A 17,235-nucleotide genomic window follows, 5' to 3' on the forward strand; every position below is an offset into this window, starting at 1 on the left:
TTGTTTTTAAACTAAACTTGCCCTGCAGGGTGAAACACTAAAATGCAAGCTGTCTGCTCAAGGAACTTTTTTTTACAAGGTAATGCTAGACTAATACAGGACCTAAGATTCATGTGCAAGAAGGCACAGAGGCACTATTTAAAAAACTTCTTGAAGGAGATCATTTTGAAGAAAGAAATGAAAGTTTGCTTTTTGACTAGGTCCGTATAGAAAAACTGACTTTGACATGGGTGACTTTTTTTAAAGAACAGGAGTGTAAATGAGTTTTGGGCAACAGGGTAAAACTGATGGTGAAGAAACCTGAAGGGGAAGCCACCAAAAAGGTATTTGAATGTGGAGGGAGGAGGCAGGCAGGTATGCAAATATAGCAATAAAAGGTCATTCTGGCAGCTTTAATCTCAAAATCAAGGGAAGAAGTGGAAACCTAATCTTAAAGGGAAAAAAAAACAACCAGGCTTTGGATTCTGGAGGTGGAGATGCTTTTACCAGGGTATTTGCAAAGATGCCTCTCCTTCTGGAGAAGTGGAGGCACTGGCCTTGAAAAGTGTGTATGTTTGAGGGAAGGGGACACTAGTGACTCACTGTAGTCCTTTTTTTCTCCCACTGAGGTTTGAAGCCTTGAGGGCAGAAGTAACTTGGTTGCTAATTGTCCTGCTGCCTTAAACTTTCGGTGGTTTAGTTTTGTTTTTAACTGAGTGTATAGAGTTTGGTTGTATCTGGCTGTGGAGATGCTGTTTGTATACTAGTTGCTTTTTAAAAAAAAAAAAAAAAAACCCACAAAACAACTAGTTACTTGTAATAGCTAGGTTAAACTTTGCCTGCTCTCAAACTTGTGCCACAATAAGAAAGGGCGTGGCCCTCTTCAATGGACTGAAACTGCTTTAGCTAACCTAGTACAGCTTGGTGTGTAGCAAACTTGTATCTGATAATGGCAGTGTAGTAGCTGGTGAATGTTGACACTGACTGTTTTGTAAGGTAGATGTATGTAAAAACAGGTGTGTTCAGCTCTTACCCTAACCTCCTTTATTTCAGGTTCCACTTCTTGAACTGATATTTTATTTCCATGAATCATTTAAAGAGACTCTGGTGACAGTCCTTCTTGCCCCTTCTGTAATGAGAGCATATGAATATTTGTGAATTAAGCTGTGGGGGAGTGTTTCCTTGTAGTCTCAGGCCTACTGACAGAGTTGCCTATATATACCCCGTACACAGATAATACTAGTCTAAAGTGTTGTCTTCCTTCCAATTCCTCCTACAGGTAACTAACTACTCATATGTGCGTGTGTGTGTGAGAGATCACTATCAATTCTTACAGTATTTTTGGGAAAGTGAGATCCTGTCAAGGCCACTCAAATGCTAGACTACTGATTTCGCATGCACTGACCTGATCATCATCACTTTACTGCTTTCTTCTGCTTAGTGTTGGCAAGTATATGCAAACTAGTGATCTCTTACCTTGTAACTTGTGGAAACTGGATGTAATGGGGGGGCACCGGAATTACTATAAGACTGTACCACTGTCATAATGCCTCTTAACTTGAAAGGCAAAAATGTGAAGTGTTAAACTTTTATACAGGGACATTCTCGGTTTGCCTTGCAGTAATATATGAATTTCTATGCTGTTTCCAAATTTAAGACTTCATGATTTTATGAAATCTGTATAAGCTCTTGAGTCTTGTATTGACTGCCTCTTACAGTTTGGAAAGACTCAAACATCCTACCTATGCTGGCTCTTTCTGTACTTCAGACTGAAATTAATTCTTTAAATATGATATCCAAGTCTTGGCAGGGCTGTCTTAAGAGCCATGAAAGTCTTTCTTTTTCTTTGTTACCAGGGCTTTTAAAAAGCAAAGGTAGGTGAGCTGATGTGGGTATCTACTGAATTGGAGGCAATACCTTTCTCTTTTGTGCTTGATGTCTGTTCATTGGAGTCTCTCTGGTTTAAATGCTATTCTGTTCAAAGAGCACAGTACAATGGCTTTATGCACTTAGTGTGGGGAGGAAATACCTAGTTTCTTCATGCATGAGAAACATAGTGGCATCAGCTTCTCTAAAATAGTTGGGGAAGTGAGGGTTAACAAGCTTGTATATATTAACAATTCTGTAACTTCCTGGGGTAGAAAGTCTGGATAACTACCTGCCTCTTAAAACCACTGCACACGCCCTCTAACAAAGCTGTTTAATTTTACTACGGTGGTAGTCTCAAATATAGATAGATAGCTATAATTTTCTTTCTACAGCTATGAAACTAAAGACTTCCTCCTCAGACAGTGTAGTAATTCCACACTATGCACCTCAGTGTTGTTCTGGTTGTCTTTTTGTTACTCTGTACTGGTCTGGCACTTTGCTGTTTGTTCAGAAACATCAAGTGATCTGAAATACAGATGATTTTGTAAACTTAATTGAAAGTGTGGGAGTATTCTTAAATCTTTAAAAGCTTCCTTTTTATTTATCTTAAATTGAGGATAGTAGAAGAGAGAATCTTATGGCTGGAAAATCACTTCCCTTTTTTCAGTAGGGTTTCATTTGAGAAGTTCTATTAATATGTGGAGGACTTAATAGATGTTAATTCTTTCAGTACCTTTTTAAAATACGGACTCTAAAATGCAACTTAACACTACCTGCAAAAGGGCTAGGAGGGTGGAATAGGGTGGGTGGCCTTCTGCTTTGCAATTAAGTCCCTCTGTCTCAGTGCCGTGATCTAACTGTGATCAGAATGGCATTGGTGGCTTTGTAGTTGTAAAGAAGAAAAAGCCTGAGTGGAATACTTCCCTCTTTTTCTCTTTCTTCATGTGGCAGGCAGGTAAATTCTTTTTTTCCCTAATGTTAAGCAGGTGCTCATGAATGAGAGAAATGAGTCCTTGTTATACAGAGACCTTATCCTCCACATGGTGCATCTAATGGGTAGCTTTCAACCTTCACAGACTCAAGCCACCCCTTAAGCTTGTATCATGTCTTGATGGACTCATAGAGTCCAAATAGACTCATGGCATCCCTTGATAGTCATAGCATCCCCTTATACACTTGCGGCACCCCTTGATAGAAAATGAGGTTTGGACGGGACCTCAGGAGGTCACACCCAGTCCAACCCCCTGCTCAAAGCAGGACCAGCCCAAACTAGATCGCTGACATGAGGCTGACCGGTTTGTTGTATCCTGGGTCCTCCTTTTTTCCCTTTCTTAAAAATAATCTCCATCTTTTTGTCCTCTTCCAATCATCTGAGTCTCCTCCCAATCGCCACAAGTTTTTCAAAGATAATGGCCAGCAGCTTGACAATCACACTGGCCAACTCCCTTGGCACCCACAGGTCCATCACATCTGGCCTCATGGACTTCTGCTGGTATAAAATCTAAAATACTAAGGTGACTGACATGGAGAAGGTGAATCCAGCGCAAGCCTGAGCTCTGTATGTTTTCCCCCCCCCCCGCCCCCACTTCCGTTAAATGGGGACATGGGAAGTAAGTTAAAGGTGTATGAGTATCTGTAAAGTGTTGCTTTCCAGAAGCAAGAAAACAATACTGAAATCATCTAGTAAGAATTTTCTCATAATAAAGAGATGGTATTCCTATGCAGCTTTCCCTCAAAATTTACATATAATATTTTTATATACATTTAAAAAGACTTTTTTTTTTTCTTTTTTGACCCCTTACCCACAAATGCCAAAAGCTTATACCTCATACAAGTTCTTAAATGCACCCTGTGTCCTGCGATAGGAAGGGTGCAAAACTTGTTGGCTGTCGGGGTTGTTACTAGCTACCACAGGGTGGAGGGAAATTACAGGATTAAATACCGGCATTCGGAACACTGCTGCAAACAACCCAGACTTCATGTTCATGTGAATGCAAAAGGTCTGCAAAGATGTGGAACCCTGTGTCCTATTTAATTCAAATAGCTTTAATGGTTTTGTAGTGTTGGCAAGTAATGCTGCAACTGAATTGACAATACTCTTTTGCAGTGTTGACAGCTTCTAACTAGGAAACAACACTTGCTTGTTATGCTTTATCATAAATAGACTGTGCTTTGCAGTATAGGGAGAGTGGGGTTACGCTGCCTCTGCTAAAGTTTTCTTACCATTCCTTCTGAAAATTGGGAGGGTTGTAGTAACGTGGCTGCCAGCTCCATGGCTATGAGAACCCCTCAGCCGCAACCTATCAATGTCCTAGAATGTGTTCATACATTTTATCCTAATTAGCTTTAACATCTGTTGTAACACCCTTTTCCCTGCAGGGCTTAGATTCATTTTTGGGAATGACCCAGCTCTTTAAAAGCTGCTTCCCCCCACCCCACCCCCTGCATAGTGATGGGTATCAATCGGCTGTCTTCTGTAATGGAATCCAATACAAGTACAGTAGTATGTACACCTGTAGCCTATAAGAGGACTTTTTTTCTTTTCACAAGGTCACAACCTAGACTAAAAAGCAGGCTCTGGATTTAACAAATGTATCTGAAGGGGGATACATGATTCGGGTAATATTTCTCATCTGAGTGAAGATGCGGTGTAAATTTCTTGGATACTAAGAGTGGTTTTATGAGCAACAGTTCAAGGTGTAGCTGTCTTTTTCCAATACTGACTGTATCAATGTTTTAAAATACAGCTTTTAAAGCAGTTAGGAACTTGAGTTGGGTTGACAATGCCAACTAGAACATGGATTCTTGTTCTCTGCTGTACCCACAGCTGGGAAATACAGATACCATGACTAAGGTTTAGCCAAGCTTGCCAAGATGGGTTCTTAGAGCTGCTTGGGGATGGTAAAGAGTAGTTGAAATTCCTGGCAGGGCCTCTTTCCTGGTCCTTGCTCTGGACCCTAGCTTTTCAACTCTTCCTCCTGTCCCCACCCCCAGTGTCAGCTTAAATCTTTTAGAGAGGAAGATGGCTTTGTATTTGCAGTCAACCCTTGGGGTTGGGGAGATGGGCTGCTTTCCTTTTCCTTGGTTGCTCTCCAAGGGCAGGGTGACTACTAACCTACCCCTCCTTCAGACCTGGCTTTCTTGTCTCTCTGGCTAATAGCTTTGTGTAGTGCCTTTGCAGTCTCATGGATTTCCCTAAGCTGCAACAGGGAGGCCAACATGACTACAGTGCTGGCTACAGGGTTTTGAGTAGCAGCAGTGCAGAATAGCCAGTCTCTTACATTCCACTGTTTGAAAATCCCACCTCGGGGAACGTGAGCTGCCTGTTGACCTGTCATAGCAGTGCACTATGCTCAGGACTTGCAAATCTTACATTTCTTAGTGTCCTATGCCTCCTACAGGATGGGCAAAACTTCCCAGTTGACTCCACTTCACTTGTTTTTTGTTTTAAAAAAACCCCCAAAAAACAGAATCTATTGTCTGCATCAAAACACTTGAAGTGCTTTTAAAACTTTTTTTTTAAATTCATGAAAGTATAATTACATTGTACAACTGCATGCAGCCTTTGCTACACACGTAGCTTCCCCCCCCACCCCACCCCCCAGGTATCCAAGTGATGTGAAGTTTCTTCTTGTCTTTCTAATATAGAATGATCTTTTACTTAAGTTGCTGCTCTTGTGGGTACCCAGTTGTGTTATGCTGCTCTCTGCCCTTCTTAATAAAAATTGGCATTATTTAATAAATTTATAGCATGAAGACCTGGATGCATTTCTCTTATTTCTGTGGTTCTCCTCTGTTTTCCAACCCCTCCCATCAGTGTTCTGCCTCTAACCGAATGCTGATCTAGAACTGCTCTCTGTCGGTAATCCCCAACAGCATGAAAAGAGTCTAAGGTGCAGATTAGAAATATTTAATAGGAAGACTGATGACTTGGTCTGCCACTTAAGCACTTTCATATTGTACTAGTGATTAAAGACTTCTCAAGTGAGAGCAAAGATGGAGAGTCAAGTCCATGGTGAAAGTGTTTTCATTACTAGTGTATCAGTTGGGTAAGAACTGTAAGACATCAGTTTTGATAGTACTATGTATATTCAGCTAAAATGAGAAGGGAGGAGGTAGCATCTCTAGATCTTTCTAATTTACTGATTTCTTCCTCTGCGTGTATGGACTCCAGGGACCGTGGGAGGTAGGATGGTATTGGAGAAGTGAAGATCTAAAAAGAAGATTTGAAAGTTAGGATGAGATTTTTTTTCTTAGTGCAAGGGAACTAATATAAAGACTTGGGGATGGGAGGGGAAAGACATTGGTCAGACCAATGACTTTTTCAGCAGCTGGTTGAACAAACTTGGCTCCCTCAATATTAATAGACTGGACAAAATGACTTCATGAAACCCACCTTGACTCAATTCCCTGATGCACTGAAGTGACTAAAATACCAACACCTTCATCTCTCTCTCATTATTTTTAAGTGGGAGCTTTTGCTGTATTTGAACTTAGTCTTACACATTTCTATTGCATCCTAAGAAAAGTGTCTGGCTATATTGAGATTAGTTTGGCCTCTAGGTTTTCCCCAGGTTTTTAATGATATAAATATCCATGCAGAAGGATGGGAGCCTTTGCTATATACTCATAATGCTCCAAACCATTGGTATCCTACTGTAAAGCTGTTTGACTGAGGCTATCTGGCCATTCCTTCTGGATTGGGCAAATTGGCATAGAGTCCTAGAAAGCTAGGGTTGGAAGGGACCTCAGGAGGTTGCATCTAGTCCAACCCACTGATCAAAGCAGGATCATCCTAGCCAAGGCTCCATCTAGCTCAGTCTTAAAAACCTCCATAGATAGAGAGTGCACAGCCTCTCTGGGTAACCTGTTCTACCCTCCTGGTGAGAAGTTTTTTGCTAACTCCAACATCCCTTGCTGCAACTTGAGCCCATTGCGCCTTGCTTTTTCATCTGCCACCACTGAGAACAGTCCAGCTTCCTACTCTTTTGATTCACCCTTTAGGGTAGTGGTCTCCAAAGTGGGGTGTGGGAAGAAAATATTAGAACTTCTATTTATATTTGTATTTATATAAACATACATATTGGATGTGTGCTCAAATTTTTTTTTCTGATGGGGTGCATGAATATAAATATATCGGGGGTGCATGCTCAAACTCTTTACTGATAGGGGTGCGTGATCAAAAAAGTTTGGAGACCACTGCTTTAGGGAGTTGAAGGCTGTTATTAAATCCCACCTCTACTTTCTCTTCTCCAGACTAAGACACAGTTCTTTCCTCATCAGTCACATGTCCCAGCCTCCAAACCATTTTTGTTGCCCTCCACTGGACTCTCCAATTTGTCCTCAGGTTTTGTTGACTAGCAATACCAGTTAAGCCAGAAAATCTGCCTATATACCTACCATCTGTAATGCAATGAATATTGTAGTCACTATATGTTGTGTAGCTCCAGGAAAATGAGCAAGGCATGGTGGCATCCGTCCTAGATGAGTGCATATGCAGGTTGCTGTTCATAGAGAGATTCTGCTTGACAGTTTGTCTGACGAGTAAAGTCTGCCTATGCCTGCAACTTGGCCACCAACAGTAAAAATTACACCCATCATGTGTTGTCTTCATGTTGTTACAGGGGAGAGAGCATTTCATGTTGATCCTATTGTCTGTTTTATATAACAAGATAATGTTAGACTAAGCAGTGCTGTCTTAATCTTCTTTACTGTAACTTCCATGACATTACAACTGTATCTAAACTTTGAGGTGTCCTGTAAAACTTTTTCTTAAATGTGACTGAAGCTTTGCCCAAAGGCTGTGAAGTAACTGAGCTTAATTAAACGCTCTTCTTAACCAAAGCAAGAGGGGCATTTAGGTACAACTGATTCCTTTTTAAGACCTTTTATAGGGCAAAATCTGCCATCTAAAAATTGTTTTTCTTTCACTGAAATGATACTAAGTATACTAGCTTCTCCCTCTTCTGCTCCTCCCTTCTGTTAGAACCATTTTTCAGTATTGTAGAAAGTATCCTGTCTTAACTCTGTTCTTTTAGGATTTCTCATATGGATCCAAAAGCAGTTTGAAACCACTTTTTCAGTTTATTCAATTAACTGAATATATGAAGTAATGAAAGTTTTATGGAAAAGAGCTCTGTTAGCTATGACAGTGGCTTTCAACTTGTGGTCCATGGACCTACCCCTAGGGGTTCACAGACCTGTCTAAGGAGTCTGCAAAAGAGGGTATGGTCAATGGCAAGTATGTGAATAGCCACATTTACCATTCAAAGGGGTCTGCACCTCCATTCAAAATTTCCAAAGGGGTCTGCAAACAAAAAGAAAAATTGAAAGCCACTGAGCTAAGATAATGGAGCCTCAGATGGACTGTTGTCCTTTATATCAAAACTAAACTGGCATCAGAAGCAGGGGATTGGCATAGCTACTCATGCTAAAGTCACAGCTTTAAATCCAGCCCAGGCTGCTAGTGAGAGGAACGTGTTGCATGCCATGAAATGGGAGGTATAGTATAAAATGAGTTTTGGGATCTTGCTTAGCTTGGTATTGACAGATAAGCATCCATATCTGGAGCTTACTTATGTGGGCCATTCAAATGGAGTGAAAGAGGAGACATTGAACTATCTCTATACTATCACTTACATATTTGCATTGTGATTTGAAAGCAAGCTGGCATTGCTGCTGCATCTTTGTCTGCCATTGGGCGTAGTTGCAAAGGGAGTGAGCAGGGCCTTGGATGCCCAAGGTCAGAATGTAGATCCTTGAAGTACCAGCTCCTGTGCTGCCTAATGAAAGGCAGCTCTTCCATGCTGTCTTCCTTGCCTGGTGGGCTTCATCTGGTAGGAGTTGATCAGCTATGATTAAAAATCATGGTGGACGGGCAAAGTACCCCACTAGCCCAGTAGATCATAGGTGGTTTCATTCCTTCTTTCCTACCCCCAGTTCTGGGAAAGTGTCCTACCCACTGGCCTTGGGGTGTGCTGGGGCTGAGCTGCTCTTGTCTTGATCTCTTCTGCGCAACTTGGAGGTCATAAAGTTTTACATTGGGCCAGAGAGGGGGATATGCTAGCATGGCCCTCCAGCCCCGAGGCTAGAGCATAGATGGTTCAGGGTGGGGGGACCTTGCTTCTGGTTCACGAACCCTCAACATATGTGACAAGGGAGTGTGGGGATTGGGGTGCTGTCACCTCAACCACCAAGATAAGGTCAGGTTCTCAGCCCCAGTGAAATCTGCTGTGGACCCTGGAGGAGTTGGAGGAGGATTAGAGGGGTCTGGCAGGAGGATGTAGCTGTGGGTAAGGGTACTCTCCCAGCAGGTGCAACAGGCTAGAATCCCCTGAGGCCAGGAAGGAACTGGCCCCTGGTCTCCCTCTGCAGGGGGAGAGCTCTGCCTATGCATTGCAGAAAAGGGTAAGGCCTGACCTCCTACCTGCAGTCCCATTCTGAAGTATCCCAGCTCTGCCCATGTATTGGACAGGGAGCCCTGGCACCTATTTTCATCATCTTGCTACCTAAGAGCTAGATGCTGTAACTGGGTGTGGTGCTCGCACTGTCCTCTCTGTGGATCCATACTAAGGTCTCTCCTTACTGCTCAGCCAGTGCTTCCCTGAGCATGTTGCTTGCACCAATGTTATGTCAGACTGGGTGAGGAGTGGCACATGCACTTACCTTTACTGCCTGTTACGCACATAGGAAGGAAGCCTCTATCCACAGCCCAGTGGAGTCGAGTGGCTCTTCGGTTCGGTGGTGAAAAACCTGTTGAACAGCAAGTGCAGCTTGCACTCGCATGAATACCTGCTAGTGCTGTAGAAGTCTTATTTTGAAGTGTAAAGGACAATGGATGACTTGTTCCCCACTGTATCCTGGGTCTGCACTCCAGCACCAGCCTTTCCCCTGCATTAGTCAGATGGAAGGTGTGAGTAATGAGATCTGGACTTCAGAGAATGGATGAATCAGTCCTGCCTTACTGTCATTCTCAGAACATATTGTTCTTCAAATTTATGAATTTTTGAATCAGCTGAAATGTAACTATCCTTCTGCAGTTTTTTTGTCTCTAAGTTTTATGTTTAACAAGCACTAGATCTCTACTGCAGCCTTTCCTATAAAAGACAGGGCTTCTACTTGCTGCTTTTTCCCTGCCTTGCATTTTTTGCATTTGCATACTGACTTCATCTCTCTCTCTCTTCACTTGCACATGTGTACAGCAAGGGTGAGGTATCTGGAGTAAGCTGCATATCTAGTTTTGAGGCTTCTGTCATAAATGGGAAGGGTCAGAACTTGGTGTCTCTTTCTTCTTCTCTCAGATGAAAACTTTAGCTTTCCTTACAGTCCAGAATATCACTGGCATGTCACAAGCCTTTGCAGATGCTCTGATGCTCAACTACTACTTTTTGCAGGAGAAACGCTGGGATGCCTTAACAACATGATAGAAGAATCTTCACTCCTATTAGTAATACTGTACACGCTTGCCTGCCTTATCAGTTGGCAAATCTTTACGTTTGAAATGTTTTTATATAGGAAATAAATGTCATATAAGTACATGGTGTACGTTGGGGTAGTGGGGGAGGGTTGGGGAATAAAAATGAAGACTGCTCCAATTTGAGCAAAATCTTTGCCTGTGAAGTAGTATGTAAGAGTCCAGGGGAGGGTGAAAGAGTACAAAGCTGATGATGATTAAAAATATCCATACTTTGAGCTGTCTCCTGAAGATGCTGAGCGATTCAAATAACATGTGTTGCTTGCCCTAGCAGACAGATCGCAAGGACTAAAACAAGCAAGCGAAGGGTTTCAGACTGGAATAGTTCTTTAATCCATTTTGTTTGTAGTACTTCTGATTCATTCCTTTTGGCAAAGAGAGAGAGAAGTCTGCAGTTTGGTTTTCTTGGGCGCAGAAGGAGCTTTGCAGCTCTCACTAAGGGCACTAGCACTGTTTTCACAACACACTCTTCTCCCCTGCAACCTGGCAAAAGGGCATGGAGGCTTCTGAAAAGATCAGTCTTTAATTAATGGTTATGATACATTGTGAGGTTTTTTTTGTTTGTTTGTTTGTTGTTTTTCCATAACGCGCAGAAGAGCCTGCTTATTTAGCTAAAGGATCAGTGTCTCCAAGTTTCCTTCATCTTAACTAGTTTTTAAACTGGCATTTCATTTGTGAAGGGGAACTATTATCCTTTACACACAGATTTTTATTGTCCTTGGGTCTCCATGGAACTGTTTTGGAGTGGGTTTTTTTTTTTTTTTTTTCCTGGCATTTCTAATTGGGACTAGGTGTAATACTACATTTTTTGTCACAATGGCATTGTAAGGAGGCATTTTGTAGACTTGTGTATAGCGAGTCTTCTCTATGGGCTATGGTGAAAGTGTGTACTGTATAAATATACTTGGCTCTGAACCAGAGCAGGACACTCTGTACTTGATGGTGGGTATATACCAGCCATGTGGCATAGGATACAAGGTCAAAGGCAGAGGGCCTGTTTGAAATGTGAAGTGTTGGCCAACTCCCAGAGAATCCTTCACATGTCGTAGTGCACAAAGTCTTGGTAAAACTAACCATTTTCAAGATCTTGGCACAGCTCATCCTGGAGGGACACATTGCTCTGATTGGAATGTGGAAATCCATTTTACTTAATCCTCCATCTCTCCATGCATGTTGGAGGCTTTAATTGGGGAGTGAACTAAAAAGGCTGTGGAAATCAGGCTGACCCCTGCGACACAAGAAACAAGGGGAAACTCCTGTAGTGTGTGGGGCTTTGAAACATTTACACTTTGGATTCTAACAGTGTCCAGGACCTGAGGAGTAGAGATTCAAGCAAGCAGCTCCTTTTCTCAAAGAGGAGGTCAGAGGTAAAAGCCAAGAGCAAACAACTTGCTGTCGCTCTCAATGATCCTTTGGAAGTTGAGACTGTTTGCTGAATTAATGAAGGCCAAGGCTACCTCTTATCTGCTGAGTGCAGAACATTGGCATATTTGCTTCTGCTTTTGATTCAAGAGGGATTGGGGGAGGGAAGAAGAGAGCTTTTCTTGCTCTACTATGCTTTTTGCACTGGTGGCATGGGCACCTTAGCTTAGCTGAAAGAGTTCAAGGGGCAGCAGCAGCAAGCTCACAGCTCTCACTTTTACAGGCAGATTGGCTTACTGAAATCTAGCTCCCCTCCATCAATCTGTGCTGTTGTAGATGGGGGAAACGGGCACGGTGCTAGACTCCCTGACCTAAGGGCAGCTGCTTGGATATCAGTCCTGATTTGCAGTATAACATGCCACATCAGCTGACTTGTTGACTGAGCAATCTGCACTATGTAGTCAGGTTATTGCATCTCCAGTCCCAACCAGCCTTAATATGTCCCAGCCCTCCCACATTCAGGGAAGTGCCCAGGCTCCTAGAGCTGCCCTTGCCAGCAGTGCTTGAGCTGACTGGACAAGGGTCTGCATGGTTGCTGTTCACGTGGACACAATCAGCACCTCATGCAGACATAAGCAAAGAGGAGAGGAGCTGGGAATGTTTCAAAAGAAGTCTTCATTCAATCAACCTCTCCTGAGGCTAAAAACAAAAGATATATTTCCCTAGAGGCAAAGCCAGGCTGTAAAATAAAAGTATTTTAGCATCCTGTAGGTGTACACACTCGCTGTCCCATCCCAAGTACCTGTGAATGACCAGGATAACCCAAAATCTTGAAAAGAAGAACGTTTCCACCTATTTAAGTTGATCTAATAAAATGTATCAGACTTACCCGAAGAGCCTTGTCTACCTATGACTAGGATAACACTTTTTTCCAGGAATAATTGGGACTTGTTCAAGTTCATTGCCATTCCAACTGCATATGTAAGAGATGGTGGGGGCCTATTTTGATGGAGTCAAAGCCAGGCCTAGAAACCAGCCTAGTTTTAGCCTGAAGGACCTTTTGCTCTCCTTGTCATCTGGTCTGTATGACATCTGGCACCATCTCTGGTGTTTCTAGGTGCATGTATACTCTCTATATCTCATCTGTGAGTCATTGTGAACTGGGAAGGAGTGCTCCTAACAGCCTTGTGCACTGAAAAGCAGCACCTGTTGTGAAGGACACAGCTCTTCCCCTTAAGGCCTTGCTTGCCTTAAATCAAAAGTAGCTATGAAGATTGCCCCGCTGCTTCCTACCAGGTCTGCCCTCTCAAGATTATTACTCATTTGCACATGCAGAGCTAATGGGGGAGCAGCATATAGTTTGTATTCAAAACATTACTTGTTTACACCAGTGCAACCCTTTGTGTCCCACAGACTTGCCAAATCCTATCCCAGAGCAGTGGGTGACCATACCCCTTTTGCAGTGTTGACTGATTGTGGCTCAGGGTGCCTTGGAGTGGCTGAGTGCTGAAGCCAGGCAACCACTTCATGAAAGCATCCTGCTCACACCTCTGCTGTGCTGTTCTTGGCTGCTTCGCAGGGCAGAACTGCAGTGAAATATTTGCATTTATTTCATGCGCTGAACTAGTTAATACCAGCAATAAAATAGGAGCCTCAAAGCCACAACAACGTTGCTCTTTTATGCATCTTAAGTAGAACTGATGGTCCTTACAGGACTAATTTTTATAATTTCTCCTGCAGAGTCTGATGGTTGGTAGAGTTTAAAGCTCTGGAATGCCCAGCTCAAGCTCAGCGGAGTAACTTTCCCTTGTCCTTTTTAGGTATCTTTTTTTTCCGGTGTTTTTTTTTGTCATCTAGCTGCTACTTAAGTCAATCACAGACTGACTGGCTTCACAAGACCTGTTTAAATCATATGGGCACTGTGCACTGACACTGGTTTGAATGCACCAGGTCTGAGACTATCATGCTGTAGCTTCTCAGAGCTGCTGTTTTACCCCAGAGCTGTCTATGGGGGGCCAAATCCTAGAGCCGTATTTTCCACTTAGGCTATTGCTCCTTTTGCCCTCCTAGGAGGGCCTACAGGACTTGACATTTGTGAGAACAAAGCTCTGTGCTAAGGCTGTAGGCAGCAGTCCAGTGCTCAGCTTTATTTATGTAGCATCTGCACAGCACGGTGATTTTTTTTTTTTTAAATGTTTTTATTAAAATTAATTCGCACCATTTCAGCATTGTATGAAGTTCTGTGCCTGTCTGATTTCCACCCCCTTCACCCAGCAGGTATGGTTCAGAGCAGGGGTGGGCAACATGTGGCCTGTGCTCCATTCTGTCCAGCCTGTGGGCCCCCTAAAAATTTTAGAAAAATAATATTTATCTGCCCCTGGCTGCCTGTTATGTGGCCCTCGATGGCTTGCCAAAACTCAGTAAGCGGCTCTCCGTTGGAAATTATTGCCTGCCCCGGTCCAGAGCATAAGCCATCATTTTAGCAGTTCTGTAAAGCTCCTACCTGCACCAACCTTCCCTTCCCCCACCTGAAATATTCCTGTCAAAATTACCCCTTGATGGTAAGAACGGTCTTTGGTCAGCTGATGGAGTTCACAAAGGCTGTTAGCTGGAGTCCTTTGTATCAAATTATGTACAAACTATATACATTACACATGTTTAAAGGAAAGTAGCAATGTCTATACTTCCTCCTCCCCACCCCCAACCATAGTTTTGGTTTTTGGGGGTAGAAAGTAGAATGGAGATCCCAAGAATTCAGAGTTAAAAGGGAAGCTCCTGGCTCTGTTGCATGCAAGGGGCTACAAAAACCTAGCAAGAAAGCCATCTGATCCCTGAGGTCCTACAAACTGCATGTTTGTATGAGGGAGGAGGCGAGGGTGTCAAACCAGGTGACTTTGAAAGTCCCTGCCCATTCTGATTACGTGAGATTGCAATAATGTTTAAAAAAGCTGGCCCCTGGACTGAAAGGCATGCAGGCTTTTTTGGGACAATGTGCACCATGTCCCATCCTGGGAAAATATTGTTTTCTTCCATGACTTTCCTGCCCAAAAGTTCCATCAACTCCAGAAGTAAGGCTCTGTTGCCTGGGAAGGTAACAACGGACACGAATCCATAGGATGTGGTTCACCCTCAATACAATGTCAGTTGGCTTTTCAAATCACAGCCCTGCAAAAGGGCATAACTTCCACTTGCAACAGTAATCGCATTACTGGGCAATAAATCAAATGCATGTGACACTGGCCGTTAGTTATTAACAAGAAAGTCAATATTGATAGAAGTCCTGCACTTGTAACTTAGCAGCTTAATGGTGCTGGGTTGTTGTTTTTTTTTAGCATTGAGCAGGACTGCAAAAAGATCTTGAAGGGAGGGAAAGGCTAATTAAAAATCTCTTGGCCCGGGCAGGCATGTGCATCAGATTTGGCATTGCTCTTGGCTGTGTCAGCAGCTCCCCCAGGATATGAATGGACAGGGAGGATTCCTGCTGCCTCCAGCTCAGGCTTGAAGCACCCTGTTTGCCCGGTGTGGAAGCTTTCGTGGTGCCATCTGTTCTGTGAATGGATTTGCCATGTCTCCAGCAAAATCAATACAGCACTTTTCATTAGCCACTGCAACGTACTTGTCAGCTTGTCCAGCAGCTAGCAGAAAGTAGACGTGTCTCTTAGAGCTGCTTTGAGACATGACGGGAGAAAATCAGTCCACAAATGAGGTGTATCCCATCAAAGTATCAGTGAAACTGCAGGAGTACGTGTGTGAATACAAGCATCTGAAACAGGTTTCAAACCATCGGGTTCTCTAAAGAGGAATGGAAGAGCGCTTGAAACATGTCAAAATAGGCAGTTCCAGAATGACTGACTTTGCAAAGTAAAGAAGTTGCACCACAAATGTGCTTGTGGCACTGCAGCATGATCCTGGGAAATTACTTTTGCAGCTCTAGCTCTACCAAAGCCTTCCAACACAGGTGACTCTAGTACTACAAGGTCTTAGGCTGCCGCAGTAGAGTTGTGAGAACAAATCTTAACCAGGAAGGAAGTAACTACCGTATCGGCACCTGCATTAACTGAGTTCCCACAGGCTTTTCCTAAAATGCCCAGATGTTCTGCAGCTGTTCAGGCTGTCTCTATGAGCTGGGTTCATCCTGGTGACTCTTGCATGTGGATGTTCCCCCAGTACAGAACAGATGATTCTTAAACCATTTTACTTTCTCCGTGGATGAACCTGAGGTTCCTTATGACGAGGCTTTTTTCGTTTGTTTTTGTGCCAGCATGTCGAGCAGTAGTATTCAATAGAGCCAGCTCCATAAAGGCAGCTCAGAGTTTAAAACATGGTTGTTTGGCTGTTAACCCAAAATTATGGTCTGGGCTATTCTGTGAAGCTCCCAGCCACCCAAGAGCCACACATTCTTCTCTGGCTTTGTTGCTAATATCCCTCAGGTGCCTACAATTCAGTCCAGACATCTCGGCATTGACCAGGCTGAACAGCTCAGCACCCAGCTCATGCCTTACCTAACCAGGACACAGAAATGAGGCATTTCTCTTCCTGTTCCCTGCCAGGGGATGGATCCTGTGGACATGCTCTGACACCAGCCATTGCACACCTACCACACTGGGTTTCATGTGAAATGAAGTGGCAGCTATGCTTTCTTTTCAAGCATGGCCTGAGGAGTAGATGGTGGCAGCAGCTGATAAGGGAGGAAAGGAATCTATCTGTTAGCAGCCAACCTTGATTTGTCAAGAATAAGTCATGTCAAAACTGCCTAATTTCCTACTATGAGGGGCGTACATCTGTTGCAAGGGGAGGGGTAGAAATAGATGCAATACTTCTGGACTTTGGTATGGCTTCTGGCCCCATCCCATGTGACACCCTCTTAAGTGAACTACAGAAGTATGGTCTACAGCAGGAATGTTAAACTCACCCAGCCCCCCAAATCCAGACTATGGGGCTCCTTGCAGGTGGGATCCAGGCCTACCTCCAGAGGTGGGATTAGTGGTGATGGTGTTAACTTCTGCAGGTGTCTGAGCCACCACGTCAGCAGAGGAAGACGTGGGCAGGGGCGGCCGCACCCCGCTTTCCGACTAGGCCATGCTCTGGGAACTCTGGAGAGGTTTTTCAAGTCCCCACAGCAGGTGAGACCCCCCACCCTTTCTCCCGATGCTCAGAGACATGTCCCTTCCCCTCTGTTTCCCTCTGTCTACCTCCTACCACTGCTGCTTTCCCTGCCATCCCTGTAGTGGGCGAAGCTTCACAGCTTCTCCTTCCTAGGACAGCAACAGTGGTGTTTGTGGGGGGGAGTTCCCCCACCTTGCACCTGCTCTGGAGAACCCCGCTACCCACCTATCTCCCGCTGCTGTCCTGTCATGTTGCCAACTGAGTCTAGCCCCTGCACAGCCTGGCTGGAGCGAGCAGAAGTGGCTCTGAAGTTTCCCCATCCCCAGGATGCAGGGAAAGCAGCAGTGGACAGGAGGATGGACTGAGGGAGGGAAGGGTTGGGGTAGAGACATCACTCTGAGCACAGAGGGGGAGAGCGGGAGGGAAATTTCTACCAGCTTTGGCCA

This window comes from Crocodylus porosus, unplaced genomic scaffold (genome assembly GCF_001723895.1).
Source record: "Crocodylus porosus isolate Cpor-Errol unplaced genomic scaffold, CroPor_comp1, whole genome shotgun sequence".
In the NCBI taxonomy this organism is placed as follows: Eukaryota; Metazoa; Chordata; order Crocodylia; family Crocodylidae; genus Crocodylus; species Crocodylus porosus.